Source organism: Hypanus sabinus, unplaced genomic scaffold (genome assembly GCF_030144855.1).
Source record: "Hypanus sabinus isolate sHypSab1 unplaced genomic scaffold, sHypSab1.hap1 scaffold_1807, whole genome shotgun sequence".
NCBI classification, from domain to species: domain Eukaryota; kingdom Metazoa; phylum Chordata; class Chondrichthyes; order Myliobatiformes; family Dasyatidae; genus Hypanus; species Hypanus sabinus.
Window position 1 is genome coordinate 45,067 of NW_026779895.1, and position 16,616 is coordinate 61,682.

Sequence of the window (16,616 nt, forward strand, 5' to 3'; positions counted from 1 at the left end):
TATCACGAAATCGGGGATCCAGCCCCGCCTGCATAAGCCCCTGCATGCCATGGCATCCCCATCCTGTCCTACCCCTAGTACTTCAGTGCCTGCGTTCTGCATTTGGGTCCAATCCTGTCCCCGTCCTGACAAGCTCCTGGAGACTTGATACTATCAAAAGGCTTGTCAGGAGGCAGATAAGAGTCAGGAGTCTAGATGTAGGGATGAGAGTGAAGAAAAACCAGAATGGGTAAGGATGGGATTTCTCTATTAGGTCTCCAGATAGAGTTTGAATAACCAACAGACTTATGATCTGTTATGGCTTCTGTCACATGAAGTGGATGCTTTTCACTGGGTACTGTAAAACAAATGGAAAGTTAAAAACAGTATATTCCCTGAATGGATGGTTACGTACTCGTGACATGACAGTGGTGCCCTTGTCACTTGACAGGGGTTGAAGCTGTACTGGACTTGAGGTAATGGTCTTGTGATGGTGAAAGAACGTCAGTTTCCCACCAGTAGAGATCATGTGACAGTTTTTTTTTTTAACTGGTTATAAAAGGAAGACTCCACCCTGTGAGGAGGGACAGCTCGTGGCTGGATTTGTCAAGTTGATTTCATGCCACTGCGTGATTTAATGGGATGACGCAGTTTAGCTGAAGGGTGAAGTTTTATCAAATGCCAAAAGTTTAAAAGATCATTGCCAGCAGGTTCTTGAAATACTGCTAGTTCCGAAATCAGTGGAGAGTGAAGATCGAAGATCGAGGAGGATCTACTTCGACGGTGAAACGGGTTCGACCTTATTTAATCCTTATTCGAAAGGATTTCGTGGACTGTTCACGTGTTAATCTCTGCGGGAAAGCAGGAGATTGAGGACAGTGCGATAAAGGAAAGGTCAGTGCCTTTAAGCCGTTCCGTTTTGTAAATTCGTCGTGGGAGAAGTTCGACATCGGGTATCGAAGTGAAGCGACGTGAAAGAAAATTTAAATAGTCTTATAAAGTCTCTCCTTTTAGCTGAACTGTGAGCATATCGAACTTTTGGCAATACTACTTTAAAGAACTGTTTTTGCAATATCGCTTTAAGGACTGTTTGAGCTGCCGCACAACAGCTGTTTCCGGTTACGTTAGTGTTTGGTTACTTTTGGGGGGTTTGTTTTCTGTGTTTAATAAACGTGTTATTTGTTATACAGAACCCCTTGCCGAACTCATATATTCATTGTTGCCGGAATATGTAACAGGATGACATCAGCTTTTCTGTCAATGCAGAAGCATCTCACCCACTTCCACGTAGCAAATCAGTGGTCAGCACTTTACACCACTTAATATCTTTGAATCCAAACCCCAGCTCCTGAAGGGAAAAAGGTAGGTCATCGGGCATCGTGAATAAATTATTGAGATTTATTTCTCGTCAGCTGAGGAATACTATGTTACCCTGCAGACTTTGTATGAATTGAACGAGCTGGTCTTTGTGCAACAGATGTCAAGTCTGATCTCTAATTGCGACTAATACGTATCCGTGGAGGGAAATCCCCATAACTGGACAACTGTAAATCCTGCATTGGACTCAGCCGACGGCCCCTGTGCTCCACCATAGACTTTCCATAGAGTCCAAAAAGAGAGAGTGACATTCCACAGATCTTCCCAGTTCACAAGCTGGGAAATCCCCTGGCTAAATTCATCTCAGATTTACTAAGTACAAACTAAGTTAATAGACATGTTTATACCATTTAGAAGACATTTGGACATGTGCATTGATTAGAAAGGTTTAGAGGGTCATTGAGGGCAAATAAGAAGCTCATTCAGGTAACTTGCTCAGAGTGGATGTGTTTGGCTGAAGTGCCTGTTTTCTGTGCAGTATATTTCTCCAAATCTATTTTATTAAGTAGTTCAGATTATTTTCTTTTTGTAATAGTGGACATGTGTTTTCAGCCGATGAATCTTTAACACTGAGTTTGTGGAAAAAGCTCCTCACTGATTGCCGATGTCAGCAGAGCAGCAGCTCGCTCTGGAACTGGCCCTGTGCTCTTCGAGTCCAGCTGATGTGCAGTCAGCTGGCAAACCAGTGCAGAGGATCAATTGTCAAACTGATCTACTGTCACTGGTGCTTCCAGCTCCCCTGTGAGCTGACTCCGTTATCGAGTGTGACTTTATATATAGTAAGCAGCACTCAGCTTTCGGGCTTAATACTGAATTAACCCCATGGACTGGCGTTATGAAGTGTCTGTGGGCCAAGATGGGAACATACCCAGATGAATTGTCGTAGGCCATGCTGAGCAGGTTCTCCAGAGAACAATTGTAGTAAGAGGACAGCTTGCATAATGTAGATTTTGAGTGAATGATGAGTGATAATCTCAAACACTTTAGAATCTCAGTGTTTCCTGTGGGACTACTAAACCTGTTCCACTATCCAGCAGAGATCAGAGGCTGGTCACTGTCTGAACTTGATAGATTCATGGTGTTCTTTGCCTTACATCCACATCAGGTTTAAAAATGTTACTGGTGTTTATCTGCTGCACCTATATTTCCAGTACGCTCATCGCTACCCTTTCAGTGACAGATCTGAATGCCACTCGTATTGACCCAGACATTTACATTCGGACCTAAAATATCCTCTTCTACACCTCACCAATTGTTCACTTACATCGAAACAGTGCATCGTATTCCAATATATTTTCTGTGCAGTCATAAAAAGTACAAATTGATCAATGTATATTTCACCCTTTGTGTGTTCTACTGGTGCCTGTCGACCATGTGGCCTTGCTTATCTTGTTGCTGCTCAGTTCTGTTATTCAGCTGATGGAAGACTGACGTATCATAGAGGGAGAAAGATGAACTTAGAGAAATGGAGACTGCAAGAACTGCTTCTGTTCTCAGCCATTCTCCATGACAACAAGAATTCTGGACTGGCTGGTTGACAGGACACGCTCAAGGAACAAAGACAGAATGAATGTTAACAACGTTTGAGGGCAGCATTCGTGAAATAACGAAGTTGAATTTGTTCAGGTCTCGTACCACACATCCGCCAATCTCTTTGACACCCACAATCTTTAGGAATTAAATGCTGGAGCATCAAGTCTACGACTGCCAGACTGGGTAACAGCTTCTTCCCTCAGGCTGAGAACCTAATAAATATCCTCGCACCACCAAGGTCTCATCACGAGCAATGTGAGCTGTTTATTGTTTACTGTTTACTCTTTACAATTCACCCGTGCTGCCCACTGCATGTATTGTGAATTTTATTTTAGCCATTTATTTGTGACAATGGTGTGTTTTATGTGCTGTGCTTTGTGGGTATATGTTTTCTGAGTGCACCATGGTTTGGAGGAACATTTCTTTATTTGGTTGTCTGTACTTGAACTTGAATTACTGAACCTGTTGAGCTAGTGTGTTTGTCGGTGCAGGTTAACAATGCACAAATTACAGAAGTGGAGGAAAGTCAAATTCACCTGTGCAGACTGAGGTAGATCCACTTTGCCTCTGATACTTTTGAGTATAAATTGGGCTCTGGAAAAATCAGGGTTAACAAACAGAGGCCAAGTGTATTTTGAAAAGGCATTTACCTTTAGGAAGAGATCTCACTGTTCATGGCTCTGGGAGAAATTCATTGAACCAGGCGGGTTTGTGGATCTTGGATATGAAGTAGAAATGTTGGTTATGGGGTGAGGGTACTATTATGTTGGTGGCAGTCTAACATGTCTGGTGCTATGAAAATGCTTTGAAAACAATGCAGAGTACTGTTGGGGGAGACAGTCTATGGGGGAAGCAACTATGGTGGCACTTCTGACACAGAGTCTGCCCCTGTGACTCAGATGACAGGGACATCAAAGATGCAATAATAACAGGGTTGACTTAGTGGGCGATTTTAATTTCCCAAATGTTAATTAGCATCTCCATCGAGCAAGGGGTTCAGATGGAGTGGCATTGTTAGGCGGGTTCAGGAAAGTTTCTTGCCAAAATATGATGATAAGCCTACATGAGGAGAGGCTGTACTTGATCGAGTATTGGGAAATGAACCTAGTCAGGTGTCAGGTCTCTCAGTTGTAGAGCATTTTGGAGATAGAAATCACAATTCTATCTCCTTTACCATAACATTGGAGAGAGATAGGAACAGATAAGTTAGGAAAACGTTTAATAAGAGTAGGGGGAAATATCATGCTATCCGGTAGGAACGTGGAAGCTTGAATTGGGAGCAGATGTTATCAGGAAATGTATGGCAGAAATGTGGTAAATGTTCAGTGGATGTTTGTGTGGATTCCTGAAGAGATGTGTTCTAATGAGACAGGGAGAGGATGGTACGGGACAGGAACCATGGGGTACAAATGCTGTTGTAACTCTAATCAAGAGGAGAGCAAAAGCTCATGAAAGGTGCGAAAGACTAGATAATGATTGAGATCTAGAAGATTGAGGCCAGAAGCGGCCAGGTGAAGGATTGATGAGCAGGATAAAGGAAAACCCCAAGGCATTCTACAAGGACAGGAATAGCAAGGGGATAAGACGTGAGAGAATAGGACCAATAAAGAGTGCCGGGGGATACGTGTGAATGGAACACAGGCGACTGTGGAAGGCGAGGGGTGGAGCCCATGGCAATGATATTTGCTTCATGAATGGGGACAGAAGTAGTTCCGGAGGATTGGAGTGTTGCAGATCTTGTTCCATTATTCAACAAAGGAAGCAGAGTTAGCCCGGGAAATTGAAGACCAGTGAGTCTTACTTCAGTTGATGGTTAGTACTTTGGTGGAGAGATCCCGTGAGGTCGAATTTATAAACATATGGAGAGGTATAATATGATTATAAATTAAAAGCATGGCTTTGTCAAAGAAGGTTGTGCCTTACGAGTCTGATTGAATTTTTTGAGGATGTAACTAAATATATTGATTAAGGTAGAGCGGAAAATTTAGTGTATATGGACTTTAGTAATGCAATTCATATGATATCCCATGGAAAGCTTATGGAGAAACTAAGCAGGCATGGGATCCAAGGGACATTGCTTTGAGCATCCAGAACTAGCTTGCCCACAGATGGAAAAGTGTGATTTTAAACGAGTCATATTCTGCATAGAGTTCGGCGACCAGTGGTGTGCCTCAGGGACCTGTTCTAGACTCCCTTCTCATTCTGATTTTTATAAATGGTCTAGATGAGGAAGTGGAAGAGGATTTAGTAAATTTGCTGATGTCACAGAGGTTGGGCGTGTTGTGGATAGTGTGGAAAGCTGTCAGATATCACAGCAGAACATTGATATGGTGCAAAACTGGGCTGAGAGTTGGCAGATGGAGTTCAACAAAGATAATGTGAGGTGGTTCATTTTGGTAGGTGAATTATGATGTCAGAATATAGTATTAATATTAAAATTCTTGGCAGTGTGGAGGAACAGAGGGATCTTGGGGTCCAAGTCCATAGGACACTCAAAGCTGCTGTTCAGGTTGACTGTGGTTGATGAGACATACGGTGCATTGGCCTTCACCAACTGTGGGATTGAGATCAAGAGCCGAGAGGTTAATATTGCAGCTATATAGTACCCCTGTCAGACCCCACTTGGAATACTGTGTCCAGTTCTGGTCGCTGCACAAAAGGAAGAATGTGGAGACTACAGAGAGGGTGCAGAGGAGATTTACGAGGATGGTCCCGGTAGTGAGGAGCATGCCCATTGAGAATAGATTGAATGATCTTGTCCTTTTCTTCTCAGAGCAACGAAGGATGGGTGGTGACATAATAGAGGTGTATAAGATGATCAGGGGCTTTGTTTGTGCAGATAGTCAGAGGTCTTATCCCAGGGCTGAAAAGGCTAATGTGTGAGGGCACATTTTGAAGGTGTTTGGAAGTAGATACAGAGGAGATGTCAGGGGTACGTATTTTAAGCAGTGAGTGATGAGTTTGTGGAATGGTGCAGGAGGATACAATAGGGTATTTGAAGAGACTCCTGGGATGGAACATGGAGTTTAGAAAAAATAGAGGGCTATGTGTAATCCGGGGTAAATTCAAAATTCAAAAAAATGTTCGGTAAACCATTGTGGGCCAAAGGACCTGCATTGTGCAGGAAGTTTTCCATGTTCTATGTTCTAAATGCTCTTCATATTACAAGACATTCAATCCTCGGTTTTATATTCTGATTCTCTTGAAATAAAATTTTACACGGCATTTACCTTCCTGACCACAGAATCAACCAACAAATTAAGTTTTCAAATGCTGCACAGGAATCCCAAATGCTTTTGCACTTCAGATTTTTATGTTTTATTTCCATTTAGAAAGCAGTAAAACTTTCATTTCTTCTAACAAAGTTTACAACCATAAACCTCTCAACATTGGATTCATCTGCCACTTATTTGACCATTCCCTTAATGTGTCGAATTCTTCTGTATCTTCCCTATTCTTTCAAATCTACTGCCGATTCACTTATCTTTGTATCGTCTGCAAACTTTGCAACAAGGCCATCAATTCCATCAGGTCCATCAATCCCATCATTCAAATCATTCTCATATAATAAAAAAAAATTGGTCACAACACAAAGCCATGAGGAACACCAATAGTCAAGGTAATGAATCAGAAAAGGATCCCATTCTCCCCGCTCTTTTCCTCCTGGTAAGCAGCACTTCTTGAATCCGTGCTGGTATCTTTTCAATAATACCATGGGTTTATAGTTTGTTAAACAGCCTTATGTGTGGCAGATTGTGAAAAGCCTTCTGAAAATCTATGTCCACAACATCAACTTATCTATATCGACACAACATCAACATATTTGTCTATCTCATTTTTTTCTTTCTTCAAAGAATTCCAACAGATTAGTCAGGCATGGTTTTCTCAAGGAAACCATGCCTCCGACAAGCTATTCGTGCCTCCCAGAATCCCTAAACCACATCCTTTACAATCAACTCCAACATCGTCCCTACCACTAAAGTCTGATTATCTGGCCCCTTCTTTCCTATCTTCTGCCTTTCACATTTCTCAAAGAGTGGGGCGACTGGGACGTTCCGGAGTTTGGAGAACAATTCCAGTCCCATCATGCTCGGAGTCTCTTTACATCCACTGAGTGGAAAGCTTGGGATATTCCCGACTGATCGAGTTTCTTTTCACGGTTCAAAGACCGATAGGCTTGGGAATTGATCATTACAAATTGTCCTGTGTTTACACAGCTTGTACCTTGGTTTACTAGGTGGCGCAGCTTGAGGGGATGGAAGTCCTTGTTCCATCTTGCATCTCAATAAATAAGTAAATAATAGATTTGGGGCAACACATCTGAACTGCGGAGGAATTTGGGGTGGGAGAAAAAAAATGATCAGTGGTCCTGGTCCAGGTGAGTCCAGCAAATAGGATAACCACTGAAAAGTGACTGCTAAGCAGCTAAGAAATAAATATAGGAATCAGAATCAAAAGGTTAATATACTCTGCATTGTTATGTAAAGTGCGTGCGCTTGTTACAGGATCAATTAGATTAGGGAGTTAAAAGTGTGCCTCAAAGACTGGAGGAAGATTGCTGATATTCATGATACTTTGGTCCCACTTTTGGGGAGGAATGGAGATGATTTGATTGGACAGGGTACAGCTGAATCATGCTCGGACTGAGGTCCTGACAAGACACATAACTACGGCTATAGACAGTCTTTCACTAAATTGCAGGGAAATGGGTTCCACAGATTGGAAATGTTATGGATGATGTTTAAGTGTATCTTGTTTCTCACTTCTTCTGGCAGCAATAGTGTTAACTTTGATGTCTAAATATGTGGAATTGATCCCAGGGTCAGTGCGCACATACGACCCCCAACTGACGACACTGAGTCAGGACCTGTTTGTTCATGGTCACCTTCAATTGATTATTCTTGGCAAACTTGTTTATCCAAATAGAAGCTATTTACATAGAGCTTGATAAGGGTAGGCAGTGCGTGTATCTACATTGATTTTACTCAGGCGCTGGGCAAAGTCTTTTTGGATGGTAATCCGGAAAATTCAGATGCATGTGGTTGGCAGGGAATTGGCTGTTTGGAGTCAGTACTGGCTTTCGCATAAGAGACAGGAGGAGTGGTTGAAGGAAAACATTGGAGCTGGAGGTCTTCGATTAGTGGAGTTTCACAGCGATCTATTATGGGACCTCTGCTGCTTGTAATGTCTCTAGATGTCCTGGATGAAAATGTAGATGGATTCGTTAGTAAATTAGCAGATGATACCAGGATTGACGGAGCTGTGGATAGTACAAGGGAGTGGCAATAAATACAACAAAATATAGATCAGTTGCAGATATAGGCTGAGAAATGGCAGATGGAATTTGACCCAGAGAAATGTGAGGAACTGCAACTCTGCAGGGCAAATGCAAAGAGACAGAACGCTGTTATGGACAAGGTCTTTTAGAGTGTTGCTGAGCAGAGATCATGGCATCCCCATTCATTGCTAGTTGAATGTAGCTACACAGGTTGATATGTTGCTTCAGAGAAGCTTACAGAATGCTTTCATTTATTTGTCGAGGTATTGAGTTCAAAATTCATGTTCCCACTTGGTAAAACTCTCGTTGGGCCACGTCAGGATCACTGCATAAAGTTCTGGTGGCCCCACACTTGGAAGGATGTGGAGGCTCTGTAGAGGGTGCAGAGTATGTTTACCAGGATGCTGCCTCAGTTAAAGGGTGTGTACTATCACAAGAGGGGTAATAAAATAGTTGTTGTCACTGCAACTCCAGAGACTGAGAGGTGATCTGATGCAGGAAGATGGAGGGATTTGGACATGGTGTAGGTAGGAGGGATTAGTGGGTTTGGTTTACCAATGACGGACTGGGCCATATTTACTACTACTGACAGGCTTTTCCGTACAATGGCATTGATGCTTCCACATCAGGCCACGAGAAAACCAGTCAATATACTCTCTAACATACATCTGTGGAAATTTGTAAATGTTTCAGCTAACATGTCAAATTTTGTCAAGCTTCCAAGAAAGTATAGCGTTTTTGTTGACATTCAAAATCTACTCAAATTTCTATTGAAATATAGCCGCCGAAATACCTTCTTTACAACAGCATAAATATGTTGGGTCCAGGTTAGGTCCTCGGATATATTCACACCCAGGAACTTAGCTCCCTCATTTAATTTCTGATCCCTCCATGAGGATTGGGGTGTGTTATTCTCTCAACTATTTTCTGTCACCTGTCCTCATACCTGAACCCTTTTCAGTGCAACAGCACTCCAGAAAGCATGCTGTGGAATTCTTCCATGGGCAACAAAGTCAATAGTCTGAGATAACGGAGCTGCAAGCTGAATTCACTGTTCTTTGTTTCTTGTCAATTCACAGGAAAATATGTGCGAAAGTCTGAGATGCATATTCCCACATAGCTGTCCAGAACACAGCAGGTAACCGTTTGGTAAGTAAAGATCTGTTAAGAGCTCGTAAGAACAATGCATTCCAGTCATCCACAACTCTCTGAGTCAAAAGCCTACCTCTCATGTGCCCCTTGAACCCATGCCTTCTCACTCTAGATGCCTGCCCTTTGGTATTTGACATTTCAACCACGGGAAACAGATACTCCCTGTCTAATCTATCTGTGCCTCTTTTAATCTTATAAACTTTTATCTGATCCCGCCTCAGTCTCTGGTGTTCCAGAGAAAACATTTCAGCTTCCTTTCCAATTGTATCCAGTCTCAATTGTAAGCCAAGCTGATGCTAAGGAAATACACCTCCAGAAATATGATTTTGATTTCTGCAATGAGTATGTGTGTGTATGGCAAATATCCATCAGCATTTCCTGGTGAATGATTCAGAGCACACGACTAATGATAAGAGGATGTTCATCATGACATTGGAGTTGTTTCCTTCTGTGTAATAAAGTACTTCAATTTGCTGCATCCGACTACCACTTCTGAGCTGTTATAATTTGAGAATGAAAAATGCTAAAAGTCCAAGTGCAACTATTATATTTATATTTTCTGCCAATTACACTACTGACAGTTAGGGCAGAAATAAATGTCTTCCTTCTCTGGCCGTGGTCAGGGCTTTCTTCACCATGTCACTAGCTTCCTCTTGGGTTTCAGTGCAGTCCAGTACACATCCCACGTGGAGACTGAGGAGAAGCCTTACACTCAGATCTAGAATAATTCTTCATTGCTGTTTCTGGAGCAGTTTGGTCTTACTAGTCAGAGTTGTTATTCCTTGGCTGAACGCCCAGACCCGTGGACCTCTCTTAGCCTGGCCTCTACTTATTGACCTATTTGGTACGGCTGATACTGCCGAGAGCCAAAGCGGAAGCCCCTGTCTCCAGACAACATAGAACTCAGGGTCATTGAGGCACAATGGCCTCCAAACCTAAAGCTTGTGGTCCTCTTTCAGGCCTTTATTTTTTGCTATCCCTTATTTTAAGCATTGACACAATTTAACATTCATCATAAACCACTTCCTCCTGTATCCAAACCTTTATGAATCAGGTTTTCTATCCGATTCAATGTTAAATGTTTATTTTATAACATTTTTATGGCTCCAAGCTTTCAGTAACAAATGAATATTGCTGACCTTGTATTGTAGATTGGGAATTGCACAGAGGGTTAGGATCACCTAAAGTCTGGATGGTGACAATCTTCAATCTTCCACGACTCTTCAGTCAGTGATAAATGGATGCTTTAGTTGTGTCAAAATAATTCGTCATCGGCTAAGCACTATCTCTGAGCTTAGTCTATTTATTTACTCGTTGAATAATTCACGTCTTCCTGTTGGAATTCTTTGAGGAGAATACAAGTAGGATAGATAAATGGGATGCAGCGGATTTTGTTTATCTGGACGTCAGGAAGGCCTTTGACAAGTTACCACACAGATGGCTGATTACAAAAGTAAGAGCCCATGATATTACTAGAATGTTATTAACATGGTCAGGTCATTGGCTGATTGGTAAGAGGCAGCAATTGGGAATAAAATGCTCCTTTTCCGGTTACCTGCCAGTGGCCAGTGGTGTTCCACAGTGGTCGGTGTTGGGATCACTTCTTTTTTTTTGCTGTATATAATGACTTATATGATAGAATAGATGGCTGTGTTGCCAAGTTTCAGATGTTAGAAAGATTCGTGGAAGGGCATGTAGTGTTGAGGAAACAGGTAGAATAGGAACATACAGAACGTAGAATTGCAACAGCACAATACAGGCTTCTTGGTCCACAAAGCTGTGTCAAATATGTCCTTTCTTTAGAACTTTTGCATTATGCCGATGACCTTTTGCTTTAAATTTCTAATGTTAAGACTTCATTACCTTTCGTACTTCCTTCATTCTCCTGTTTTTGCCAGTTTTCAGGACATAAAATAAATTTTCATAAGAATGAACATTTTCCTTTGAATAATTTGTTATCAATTAATAGCAACCTTACTTTTAAAATTGTAAGAAATCAATGTAAACACAAGGAAATCTGCAGATGCTGCTAATTCGAGAAACACACACAAGATGAAGGTGGAACGCAGCAGGCCAGGCAGCATGTATAGAAAGAAGCATTGTCGATGTTTCGGGCCGAGACCATTCGTCAGGACTAACTGAAAGAAAAGATAGAGATTTGAAAATAGGAGGTGGAGGGGGAAATGCAAAAATATAAGAAAAGACCTGAGCGCGTGGGTTGAAGCAAAAAGCTAGAGAGCTGATTGGCAAAAGGGATACAGGGCTGGAGAAGGGAAAGGAACATGGGACGGGAGGCCTAGGGAGAAAGAAAGGTGGAGAGGAACACCAGAGTGAGATGGAGAACAGGCAGCGTGATGGACAGAGAGAGAACAAAAAGTGGCGGGGGGGGGGGAAATAACTAAATCAGGGCTAGGGTAAGAAGGCGAGGGGCATTAACGAAAGTTAGAGAAGTCAATGTTCATGCCATCAAGTTGGATGCTGCCCAGACGGTATATAGAAAAAGGAAGACATCTCCTTCGTCCTGGAATGAAAAGCCTCATCCCGAGAGCAGATGCGGCGGAGACGCAGGAATTGCGAAGAGGGGATGACATTTTTGCAAGAAACATGGTGGGAATTCAAATAGTCCAGGTAGCTGTGAGATTCAGTCGGCTTATAGAAGATATGTGTAGATAAGCCGTCTCCAGAGATGGAGACAGGAAGATCAAGAAAGGGGAGGGAGGTGTCGTAAATGGACCAGGTAAATTTGAGAACAGGATGGAAGTTGGAGGGAAAGTTAATGAAATCAACGTGTTCAGCATGCGTGCAGAAAGCAGCACCAATGCAGTCGTCGATGTAGCGAAGGAAAAGAGGGGGGCAGATACTCGTATAGGCTTGGAACATGGACTGCTCCACAAAGCCAACAGAAAGGCTGACGTAGATGGGACCCATGCGGGTGCCCCTGGCTGCACCTTTGGTATGGAGGAAGTGGCAGGAGCCAAAGGACAAATTATTGAGAGTGAGAACGAATTCCTCTAGACGGAGTTGAGTGGTGATAGACGGGAATTGGTTTGGTCTGGAATCCAAAAATAATCGGAGAGCTTTAAGACCTTCTTGGTGGGGGATGGAGGTATATAGGGACTGCACGTCTATGGCGAAAATATAGCAGTGGGGGGCAATAGAACTAAAAATCACTGAAAAAATTCAGAACATGAGAAGTGTCACGAACATAGGTGGGAAGGGATTGAACAAGGTTGGATAAAACAGTGTCAGGATACGCAGAAATGAGTCCGGTGGGGCAGAAGCAAGCTGAGACAATAGGTCTACCTGGACAGGCATGTGGATTTGTGGATCTTGTGCAGGAGGCTGAGACGGGAAGTACAGGGTGTGGGAACTATGAGATTGGTGGCAGGGGATGGGAGCTCCCGTGAGCTGACAAGGTTGGTGATGGTGTGGGAGACAGTGGCCTGGTGCTCCTTAGTAGGGTCATGATCGAGGTGTAAGTAAGAGGAGGTATCAGTGAGTTGTCGCTGTGCCTCGGCCATGTAGAAGTCAGTACACAAGGCCACGACAGCGCCCCCTTATCAGCGGGTTTGATACTGAGTTTGGGGTTGGAGCGGAGAGCAGAGCTTTCGGAAGAAGTGAGGTTGGAAGTGGAACAAGTGGAAGTCCAGATGGTTGATGTTCCGTCAGCAGCTAGCAATAAAGAGATCCAGAGCAGGCAGAAGACCAGAGCGGGGTGTTGATGAAGAGGAGTTTGGTTGAAGACGGGTCATCGGTGGGGGTGGGAGTCCTTGCCGAAGAATTAGGCTCGTAGACGGAGCCGGCGGAAGAAAAGTTCAGCATCATGGCGTACGTCGAACTCGCTGAGGTGTGGGCGAAGGAGCACAAAGATGAGGTCTTTACTGAGGACAGAGCACTCTGCCTCAGGGAGTTGAATGTCGGAGGGGATGGTAAATTCCCGGCACGGGTGAGAGATAAGATCACAGGGGAGAGGCTGGTGAAGTCGGTGGAGAGGGGAGGATTAGGGTGAGAGGAAGGTGGAGCCTCTGAGGGTCCAGGAGCTGACGATGGGATTGAGGGAGAGGAGAATGCAGAGTGGTGCTTGGGGAAGGTCAGACAGGAGTCACAACCGCTGCACGTGAAGACCCGGCCTGGTGTTCAAGGCTGGAGTCGCAGTTGGGGTCTGCGCAATTGCGTTGAAGGTGTCCATGGTCGTTGGAACTGGCATTGATGATGCTGGAGTCCGGGTTTTGAATATGCCCTGGGTTGCTGTGGCAGCCGAGATCGACGGCGGGGCCATTCCATGGTCTTTGGAACCAGCATTGATGGTGCTGGAGTCCGGATTTTGAATATGCCCTGGGTTGCTGTGGCAGCCGAGATCGACGGGGGGCCATTACATGGTCTTTTGAACCAGTATTGATGGTGCTGGAGTCCGGGTATGAGAGAGTGTGAGATGTTTGAGAGAGCCATGGTTTTCAAGGGACATTGGAAGATTATTTCGAAAAAGAGAAAGATCTATAATAAATATAGGCAGCATGGTGTAAATGACGTGTTTGAGGAATATAAAGAATATAAATAAATTTTCTTAAGGAAGAAAATAGAAACGCTAAAAGAAGATACGAGGTTGCTTTGGCAAGTATGGTGAAAATAAATCCTAAAGGTTTCTACAGTTATATCAATAGCAAAAGGATAGTAAGGGAGAAAATTGGTCCCTTAGAGAATCAGAGTGGACAGCTATATGTGGAGCCAAAAGAGATGGGGTCGATTTTGAACAATTTATTTTCTTCGGTATTCAATAAGGAGAAGTAAATTGTATCGTGTAAGATAAGGGAAACAAGTATGGTAGTTGTGGAAACTATGATGAGTAAAAAAGAGGAAGTACTGGCGCTTTTAACGAATATAAAATGGCAAAAGCCTTTGGGTCCTGACAGGATTTTCCCTTGGACCTTGAGGGAAGTTAGTGTAGATACAGCTTGGGCTGTGACAGAAATATTTCAAATGTCATTAGAGACGGTCATCCCTACTTCGAGACACACCGCTAATTCTGCGACACCTCTGGTGCCTGACTGCATCGGTCTCGACCATTGCTCTGGATTCATCAGCTGCGTGGAGAGCATTCACCCCTGCATGGGCAACAGCTTGCTTTATGTATCGTACTACCCTGACTTGCATATTGACTTTCATCCGCGAAGGTACAATATCCATGGTCGAACCTGACCAGCGGAGGGCCATCAACAGCATGTCTGACTATGGCCCCCTCTCCTGCTGCGATGAGGCCAAGTATATGTTGAATGAGCAACGACTCATATTCCGATTGTGTAGCCTCCAATCTCGACGGCATGAACATTGATTTCTTCAAATTCAAGAAATGAATATCCTGTGCTTCTTCCGCCCACTCCACCTCAGCGTTCCTTCGGATCCCCCCGCCCCATTCTGGTGGCTTTTTACTCCTTCACTTCCCCTCACGCACCGCCATGACCTCCTCATCAATTCTGTCTGGCTCTCCATCTCTTTTGTGTAATCCCGTGGTCCTGCGTCTCTCCTGTTAGATTCCTTTCTCTTCATCTCTTTGCCTTTTCTGCCTGTCACTCAGCTCTTCACATAATCGTTCCTCCAGAAACCAGACCCCTCCCGCACTCACTTGTCCTTCTACTCCTCCCCCATCACCTAATTCTGGCTTTTGTCTCTTTCTCTTTAATCAGAATGAAGGTTCCCAGCCCGAGCTGTCGACTGGTTGCTGAGTTCCTCCAACATTCTCTGTGTGTTTGCTTCTGTTTGTTTATTGATTAAAATAATCAGACTGGTTCAGTGGAAGAGGAATTTGTGGAATGGTCAGAGACAGTTTCATACAGTAGTTTATTTACCCAGGAACATGCCATTTCAGTTGTAATCTGTGTAAAGAGGTGGTATTACAGAGAGTTCTTGCGGTGAAGGATCCTGAATATGAGCAGTGGCAGATGTTTAAGGAGAAGGTTCGTTAGAGCCGACATTTATCCCGATCAGACAGAGGAATCACAGGGAGCAAACAACAGTCTGTGGTTAAAAGAGTTCAAGGTAAATATTAACTCAGAGAACAAACAAAGAGGCAAAGACAGGGTGGACAAAACAGTCGGGATTTTTCCAGTAACTCATGATGCGACAAAAGATAAAAATATCAAGGAAAAACAGATTAGTTAACTCAATAATTTCCATTAGTGTTTTCAGTGGGGACACAGCAAACATCCTACAGATATCTAACGGTGACATTTCAATGCTGTGCCATAATGTGTAGCAATCACCATCAGGGGTGATAAACTAATGGGACTAAAAGCAAAAATATCCAGTTCCCAACGACCTGCACCAGACGGTTTCACAGGAAGGCTGGAGAGAAAGTAGAGACATTGGAATCTGTCAAAAATCACTGTTACAGAAAGGTCCCAGTGGAGCTGAAAACCATTGCTGAAGGGTGGAAGAGAAAGGAAAACAAAGTAGGTAACTGTACTGGAGTCTATAATCTGTGAAGAAATGACAAGTCATTTAGAAAAGTTTAATGTCATTGAACTAAACCAAGAGGGTTTACAGTCAGATTCACACAGCACAGAAACAAGTCTTCAGCTCAAATGGTCCACACTGACCAAAATTCCCATCTGAGCTTCTGGTCTGTAACCGCCTCACAACGATATTATGAACAATGTTATCCTCCGTCCCATTTCCCACCTTCTGACCCATATCCTTCAAAACCTTTCCTTCCCATTAGCCTGTCCGAGTACTGCTTCGATGTACCTCATTCAACCACTCCCCCAGTAGCTCATTCCATTTGCTGTCCAGCCTGTGCTTGGAAATGTTGCCCTTCAGGTTCCTATTAGATCTCCTCTTACACCAATGCCTTCCGGTTCCTGATTCCCCAACACTGGCAGAAAGACTGTTTTATTCGACCCACACTGCAATACACCTCTGCAATACCAGCACTCATTCTCTGACATTCCAGGGAAAATTGTCCAAAACACCTTTCACAATTCAGTCCTTTGAGATCCAGTCACATCCCAGTAAATCTCCTCTGCACTCTTTCCAGGTGATTGGTGTCTGTCATACAGCAGGGCGACCTGAACTAAACACTATTTGCAAAATGCGGCGAAACCAACGTGGTGTGCATCTGCACCATTTCTTCCCAGCTTCTATATTCGGTGCCCTGACTGAAGGACAGTGTTCCAAACCCCTCTTCACCACCCTGTCCATCTGGAACCTGGTCTTGGACCCTGTAACCTGGGTTACTGAATATTAAAACAACACACAGAAAATGCTGGTGGAACACAGCAGGCTAGGCAGCATCTATTAGGAG

The 16,616-nt window shown here is 43.6% G+C and overlaps 1 long non-coding RNA gene across 1 annotated transcript; it reads left to right on the forward strand.

The window, feature by feature from the left end:
- Positions 1-590: 590 nt before the first annotated feature.
- LOC132387395 (uncharacterized) lies at positions 591-15,971 on the forward strand. Its single transcript, XR_009509877.1, has 4 exons — positions 591-873; positions 1,170-1,341; positions 9,247-9,316; positions 15,001-15,971. It is a non-coding gene; the product is annotated as an uncharacterized LOC132387395 (long non-coding RNA).
- The last annotated feature ends 645 nt before the right edge of the window (positions 15,972-16,616 follow it).